Source organism: Nannospalax galili, unplaced genomic scaffold (assembly GCF_000622305.1).
Source record: "Nannospalax galili isolate Female #2095 unplaced genomic scaffold, S.galili_v1.0 scaffold137, whole genome shotgun sequence".
In the NCBI taxonomy this organism is placed as follows: Eukaryota; Metazoa; Chordata; class Mammalia; order Rodentia; family Spalacidae; genus Nannospalax; species Nannospalax galili.
Window position 1 is genome coordinate 65076 of NW_008340203.1, and position 8539 is coordinate 73614.

Consider the following 8539-nt stretch of genomic DNA (forward strand, 5'->3'; position numbering starts at 1 on the left):
GGCCTAATTGCTTTTGTCTTCAGGAGTTCCCACAGAGGCCCAAGTGAGATGAGGCTCAGATGCTCTCAGCCTTTCTCCTAAGGTCTGGATCACTCTAGGAAAGATGCTGCCCTCAGGAATTTGGGGCTGGGCTGGCCTGGGAGCAGGGCCCAGGAAAGATGCTGGTCTCAGGAAGCTGGTGGCTGTGCCACCCAAGGATGCAAAGGGATTTGGGAGCAGGAAGAGGCCTGGAGGGCTCCTGGGGTCTATTGGAAGGAACTGGGTTGGTCTGGATGCAAACGATCAAGAAGCAGTGGGGATTCTGGGCCTAGAGGTCAGTCCAGGAGTCTGCAGCTCCAAGACAAGAAATGGGCCAGTAACCCAGAGTAGGAGGGGAGCTGGGAAGGTAAATGAGGCTGGGGGAGTCAAGGCATGGTGGGTGCTGCTGGACTTACCCGAAAAGGTGCTGGCATCAGGACTCCTGGAGGCTGTGCAGCCCAGGGAAGTAAAGGGAGATGAGGGTGGGACCAGGCCCAGAGGGCTCCTGGGGACTGCAGGGAGGAACTGTGTTGGTTTGGTTGCAAAGGATCAGGAAGCAGTGGTGGCTCTAGGCTGAGAGGTTAGCCTGGGTGCCTGGGGTGCCAAGACAAGAAGTGGGCTAGTACCCAGGCTAGGAGGAGAGAAGCAGCCGGAGAGCTGGGAGGGTGAAAGAGTCTGGGGGAGTTAAGGGTGGTGGGAGCCCACTGGACTTACCCAGGAAAGGTGTTGGCACCAGGACACTGGAGGCTGTGCAGCCCAGGAAATAAAGAGAGATGAGGGTGGGACCAGGCCCAGAGGGCTCCTGGGGACCAGGAAAGGTGCTGGCACCAGGCTGCACAAGGCTGTGCAGCCCAGGGAAACAAAGGGAGGTGAGCCAGGACGTATGCTTTTATTTCTCCCGGTTCTGTGTCTAGAAATGGAGTTTTGGGGCCATATGATGACTGTATGTTTGACATTTTGAGGAACTGTCAAACTGCTTTCTGAAGTGGTCATACCATTTTATAATCTCATCAACCACGTTGTGAGAGTTCTACAGTCCCAGCAAACCTTATTATTACCCATGTCTTTTTTATTCTAGTCATTCCTGTTGGTATGAGTGTTGCCTTATGGTGGTTTTGATTTACATTTTCCTAATGACTGCTGATGCTGAACATCTTCTATGTGTTTGTTGATATTTGTGTATTTTCTTTTTTCTTCCCTTTCTTTTTGTGTGTGTTTGGGGGGTCATAGGTCAACCTCAGGTGTTCCTCAGGTGCTGTCCGTCTTGTTTTTTTGAGACAGACTCTCTCATTTGACTTGGAGTTCACCAGTTAGGCTAGGCTGGCTGGTCAGAGAGGACCCGAGTTCTATCCCTAGAACACATGTTAAAATGCCAAGCATGGACAGGCATGGTGGCGCACGCCTTTAATCCCAGCACTCAGAAGGCAGAGGCAGGCAGATCTCTGTGAGTTCAAGGCCAGCCTGGTCTACATAGTGAGTTCTAGGCCAGCTGGGGCTACAGAAAGACCCTGTCTTAAAAAGACCAAAAAAAAAATCTTTTTAAAAATTGGCTTTAAAAAAAAAAAATGTTCCGGCTGGAGAGGTGGCTCAAAGGTTAAGAGCACTGGCTGCTCTTGCAGAGGACCCAGGTTCAGTTCCCAATACCCGCATGGTGGCTAACAACCATCTGTACTCCAGTTCTTGGATTCAACACCCTCTTCTGGCCTCTGTGGGCGTGGCATGATATGGGTGCACTGATATCCACACAGACAAAACATCTATACCTGTCTTAGTTTGTTCTTCATTGCTGTGACAAAACACTCTGACCAGTACCAACTTGGGGAGAAAAGGGTTTATTTGTCTTACATCTCCCAGGTCGCATGCAGTTCATCAGGGAGCCCAAGGTAGGAACTCAGGGCAGGAACCTAGAGGCAGGAGCTGGAGCACAGGCCATGGAGGAACGCTGCTTACTGGCTTGCTCTCCTGGCCCCTGCTCAGCCTGCTTTCTTATGCAACACAGGCCCACCTGCCCAGGGGTGGCACCACCCACAGTGGGCTGGGCCCTCCCACATCACTCATCAAGAAGATGCCCCTCAGACATGGCCACAGGCCAGTCCAATAGAGGCAATTCCCCGATTGAGGCTCCCTCAACCCAGGTGTGTCAAGTTGACACTAAAGCTACCCAGCACAATACCCATTAAAAAATTGTAAAAAATTGTTGATCTGTAGCAGTTCTTTTTGTATTTTTGATGTAGGTCCCATATCAAGGTGCTTATTTGTAAATAGTTTCTTCCATTCTGTGAATTGTCTTTTCCCTTTATTTTGTTGTTGGCATCCTTTGAGGCACAAAGTTAAAATCTGAGGTCCAGTTGATTCATTTTCCTTTTGACAATTGTACTTTTGGCATCATAGCTAAGAAGCTAGTGCTGAATTCAAGTCTTGTTTATTCTTGTTTTCTTTCTAGAGTTTTACACGTTCAGCTCTTACATGTAGATCTGATCCATTTGGAAACACCTTGATGGTGTGAGGTAGGGGTCCACCTTCATTCCTTGATGTGAATACCAGTTTTCCCAGCTTGATTTATTGAAAGACTATTCTTCCTCCCATTTGAACTGTCTTGACACCTTTGTTGAAAACCAATTGATCAGAAATCTAATTATTTGTTTGTTTATGAATTTTTTATACTACAGAACTATTTTATATTAGTACCACACTGTCTTGATTATTGGTGGGTTTTTTTTGTTTTGTTGTTTGTTTGTTTGTTTGTTTTTTGAGACAAGGTCTCACTATGTAGCTGTAGTTGGCATCAGACTTGCCCTGTAGACCAGATTGGCCTTGAACTCACAGAGATCGGCGGCCTGCCACTGTTTCCTGCATCCTGGGATTAAAGATGTGTGCTGCCATGCCTGGCTGTCTTGATTATTGTTAACTTTGAAAATTTTTTATTTTTTGGTCTTTTTGAGACGGGGTCTCCTTGTAGCCCCAGCTGGCCTGGAACTCACTATGTAGACCAGTCTGGCCTTGAACTCACAGAGCTCCACCTGCCTCTGCCTCCCCATTGCTGGGACTAAAGATAAACACCACCACACCTGGCATAACTTTGAAATTTGGACATGTGCCTCCAACTTAACTTTTGTTTTAAGGAGTTGTTTTGGTGATGAAAGCCTTTAATCCCAGCACTCAGGATGCAGGGCCAGCCTAGTTTACACAGAGGTTTCCAGGCCAGCTAGGGCTACTTAGTGAGACCCTGTCTTAAAAAAAAAAGAATTGAGTTGTTTTGGCTAACCCGGGTCTCTGTCCTTTCATATGCACTGAACTCTGAGCTTTAAGGTCATTGGTGTTTGTAAGAACTAACTGAGGTTCTGATAGGAATTGCAGTAGATCAATGTAGGAGATAGTGCTGTTCTAACAATATTATGTCTTCTAATCCATAAACATGGGATGCATTTCAGTCTTTAATTTTCTCATTGTTTTGTGGTTTAAAAAAAAATTAAGCTGGTAATCCCAGCACTAGGGAGGCAGAGCCAGGCAGATCTCACTGAGTTCAAGACTAGCCTGGTCTACATAGTCTCAAAAAGACAAAAAAATTATTTTTTTTATGTTTTACTTTTTTATTTTATGTGTATGAGTGTATTGCCTGCATGTATGTGAGTGTATCAGTGTCATGCAATGCCGCAGAGGTCAGAAGAAGACTTTGGATTCCCCTGGAACTGGAGTTAAGGATGGTTCGTAGCCGCCATGTGGGTGCTAGGAATCGAACCCAGGTCCTCTGTAAGAGCAGTCAGTGCTCTTAACCTCTGAGCCGTCTCTCCAGCCCCTGTTTCGTGGGTTTTTTAGGGTGCAATACTTTCACTTCTTTTTTAAATTTGCCTTTATTTTATTCTTTTTGATGTTATTGTAAATGGAATGATTAATTTAATTATCAGATTGTTCATTGCTATTGTGTAGAAATACAATTGATTTTTGTGTGTCTATCTTCTAACTTGAAACCTTTCTGAATTCACTATTGGTGTGTGTGTATGTATTTGCCTACACATGTACAATGCCTAGTTTCTAAGTATAAGATCATGTCATCTGTAAATAAAATAGCTAACTTCTTCCTTTTAAATATAGATGAATTTTAAGCTGGGCGTGGTGGCACAGGCCTTTAGTCCCAGCACTTGGGAGGCAGAGGCAGGCGGATCTCTGTGAGTTCAAGGCCAGCCTGGTCTACATAGTGAGTTCCAGGCTAACTGGGGTTACAGGGAGACCCTGTCTCAAAAAACAACAAAAAAGAGATGGATTTTAAGCCTTTTTCTTTTTGCTGTCTTATTACCACAGTTAGAACCTCTGATACAGTGTTGAACAGAAGTGACCAGAGCCACTGGTCTTGCTCCAGATCTTAGGAGAAAACAGTGTTTTTCCATTAAGAATGCTGCTAGATGCCAGGCATGGTGGTACACGCCTTCAGTCCCAGCCCTTGGAAAGCAGAGGCAGGTGGATCTCTGTGACATCTAGGACAGCCTGGTCCACATAGTGACTTACTTCCAGGTGGCCTGGACTAGGGAGACCCTGTCCAAAAAAAAAAAAAAAGTGCTGTTTAATTTTTATTCATTTGTTAATCCCTCAAATTTCCTTCTGTTATAGGACACTGGTCCAAATTCTTTTAAATTTACTGGGATTTGTTTTATGTCCTAAAATATGGTCTATCCTGAAGAATGTCCAATGTGTACCTGAGACAAATGTGTATTGTGCTGTTGTGACTGAGTGTAACATCAATATCTGTACTGTCTAGTTAAAGTTCACAGTGCTGTTAAAACTTCTGTTCCTGGGCTGGAGAGATGGCTCAGTGGTTAAGAACACGGGTTGTTCTTACAGAAGACCCGGGTTCGTATCCCAGCACCCACATGGCAGCTAACAACTGTCTGTAACTCCAGTCCTAGGGAAATAGATTTTCTTTTACCTGGAATTATGAAGCATGCTTAGGTGGAGTGTGGTGCAGTGTGCATAGGTCTTTCCCAGCTCTCTTTTGATCTTGGGTAAGTTGCTTTTCCTCTTTGGCTCTCAATACTTCTCAGATAGCAGGTGAAATAACTAGACTGCCCAGAAGGTACCTAAGCTTGGATTTCCTGAGACTGAAGTCTGGGGTCTTCCCATGGTATCTTGCCCACTGCTTAGTGCTCTTCATTATTCCAAACTCCCTAAGTGAGTAAGCTTTACCAAACTTCCCCTTCAGCCCAAAGGTTTTGGATGCTCTCATCCCTGGTATTTCACTTTAGGGATATCAGCAGTGTCTTGAATTAGCTTTAAGAGACTAGATGGAGACAAGAGGCTACACATTAGTGAATGCATTGGTAACTTCAGTTTGGAACTATTCTAGAAGTTTCCTCCTAGAATCCTTTTCTATGCTCCAGAGGCTTCTCAGAAAATATGAGCTTAAAACTAGAAGACCCGTGTTCCTATAATCCTCTAGGTGACTTTGGGCAAGTCACTTCTACTTTCTGGCTCTTGGCTATCCACTCAAAGTAAAGTGATGGGACTACCTAAGCTTTGGGCAGATTTCCCAGGAGAGTCCTTGCTGTATGAACTGCCTTGGCTCTCTAGCTAGCATAGACCATCTATGAAGGTCCCAGGTCAGAAGAGTCCATGACCAGGCCTGACTGGAGTGCTTTGTGACAGATACCCCATGCTGCCAGGGGATAGAGGGCTGCTCCTGATTCTGAGTTCTTCAGCGGCCACTGCCTGGTACTGTGCAAATGGTACATGGTGCTAGAGTGCAACCCAGTCCCTGTTTTCCAGATTCTCCAACTCTAGCTGTCTGGCCTTGGCATGCCTTGTTTTTCAGTTCCTTGGCTGGTCTCTGAGCGCTGGACGGGGATTCCCTGCTCTTTCTCACATTGGCTGTGAGCTTCCCCTCCCATCGTCCTGGAGGCTGGGAGTCCCTGATCAAAGTCTAGTAGGACCAGTTTCTTTTAAAAAATATTTTATTTATTATTTATTATTTTATTTTATGTGTACTGCCTGCATGTATGTAAGTTTACCCATGTCATGCAATGGTGGCAGAGGTCAGAAGAAGATATCGAATTTTCCTGGAACTGGAGTTAGGATGGTTGTTAGCTGCCATGTGGGTGCTGGGAACTAAAGCTGGGTCCTCTGCAAGAGCAGTCAGTGCTCTTAACTGCTGAGCCATCTATCTCTCCCGGCCCTAGTAGGGCCAGTTTCTGATGATGGTTCTCATATATTAATCCTGCTGAATTTGGACTTCACTCTATGATCTCATTTATCTTTAATTACTTCCTTACACATTTTACCTCCAAATGCAGCCATTTTAGGGGTTAAGACTTTGAACATACAATTTTTTTTCATTTTGCAGAGGGACAAATATTCTGTCTATAACAGTGAGGGAGACAAAGAAGCAATTATGGGGGAAGGAGTGGTGGTCCAGGTCTATAATCCCGGCACTCAGAGGCTGAGGCAGGAGGATTGCTACAAGTTCAAGGCCAGCTTGGGTGACATATAGAATTCTAGGCTTGCCAGGGCTATAGAATGAGACTGTATCTCAAAGACAAGAAAACAAAACAAAAAGGTACAAATACTCATAAGGAATATGGGAAGAAATTGAAAAGCATCCTAAGTTCAGAATGGGTGTGGAGGACATGTAAATAAAGACTCTGAGAGCTAAATGTATATTTATTGGTAATGCTTTGCTTCTGATGCGCCGCAGTCTTCATGGCATTATTCTTTACAGTTTTTTATATTAAGTATTCCATAGTATTTAGAAAACAATGGAAGACACCATTATGCTACAATATAGCAAGAGTTAACTTGGGGTATGTGTGGAAGCTCAACGTAGCATAAGAGCAACACAGGAAGGAAATTAGGAAAGTGCTGGAAAAACTGGCATCTAGGGTGCAGTGGGAGTGGCCCAGGCAAAGGAGGAAGGCAGGGGCAAGTAGTCAGAAAAGCTTTCACTTGGTTGACCTCAAACAGGTTGCTAAGCTTAGGAGCTCAGGGGACAGAGAGCCACACTATTTAACTTGACCTCATTTCACAGCAATGTGGCCTATGGGCTGGATTTCTGGCCTTGATACCGGCTCATTGGGCAGGTTTGTTTGGCACATGAGATAGCTTTGACTTTAAAAAAAAAATATTTTAAAAGCCGGGAGTGATGGCACACGCCTTTAATCCCAGCATTCGGGAGGTAGGGGCAGGCGGATTTCTGTGAGTCCAAGGCCAGCCTGATCTACATAGTGAGTTCCAGGACAGCTGGGGCTACAGGGAGACCCTGTCTCGAAATGACCAAAAAAACCTTTTTTTAAAATTATTTTACTTATTATTATTTTTATGTGTAATGAGTATTTTGCCTGTGTGTATGTAAGTGCACCTGTGTTATGCAATGCCCACAGAGGTCAGAAGAGGGTATTGGATCCCCTGGAACTAGGAATTATGGATGGTTGTTAGCCAGCATGTGGGTGCTGGGAGCCAAACCCAGATCCTCTGGAAGAGCAGCCAGTGCTCTTAACTGCTGACTCATCTTACCAGCCTGAGATAGTCCACGTCTTTGAAATGAAGCTTTCTCTGCTGCTGTGGTGTGGGATGGCATGAAGGACTTTCTCAGTCACTACTACGTGTCAGCTTGTCCTGACATTCATTCATCACCCAGCATCAACTTATCAAACACCTACTCTGTGAGGTCTTAAGGCAAGGTAACTCAAGCTTGAAGGGTCATCAACTATGGTCTGGGTCTCAAGGAGCTTGCCAATCAGTAACAAATAACATCTCCAGGTTTCTCTGTGGCTTCCATAGCTCCAAGTACGTTCTCACATCTTTTTTTTTAAACTCTCAGCTCTGTTGTGTTTGGTAGGTTTCCATCCTATGATTGCAGAAATTGAGACTTAAAAGAGAAGTGATGTGACCTTTGACTCCAAGCTAAGGGGCTTTTTTCTTTAGGTCAAGCTGACTTTGCTGATGCTGGGCATGACCTGAAGGGACCAGACCATGGCTCTCCCCTTTCTACCTGGAAAATATAAGGTTCTCTGTTCTCTGAGAATGTGTGCCACTGTTCTTTGGGGGAAGTTCTGCCCACAAACAAGGGTTTCTGAGTATGAGCAAGGACCAGGACCTGGAAGCAACCTTTACAGCCATGCCATCCAAACACCTCACCCATAACTTGGTTACTCACAGGATGAAAGAAAACTTAGCTTACTATAAACTTGGTCTCTTTTGTGTTAAGAAAGAACACAGCAAATCTGGAGATCTCCTGGAGAAGGCCCTTGACCTAGAGAGGTCCAGCAAAAGAGCCAGAGCTGAATCCTCTGGATGGAGCTAGGACCACAGAACGGGTAACAAATAACATCTCCAGATAGGTTGTCTTTCTTGCATAAGGAGGGCTGGTCAAAGCACCAGTTTCTTCGTTACACCTGGCTTAACCAATGGTTTCTAGTCCTGTGCTGATAATTCAATGAGCAGAATCTAAGACTGTACCTCTTACCTCCTCCTTGCCTCCAAGCTCTATCTGCTATCACTCGAGAATGATCAATTTGGCCTCCATCACGCCTGGGCA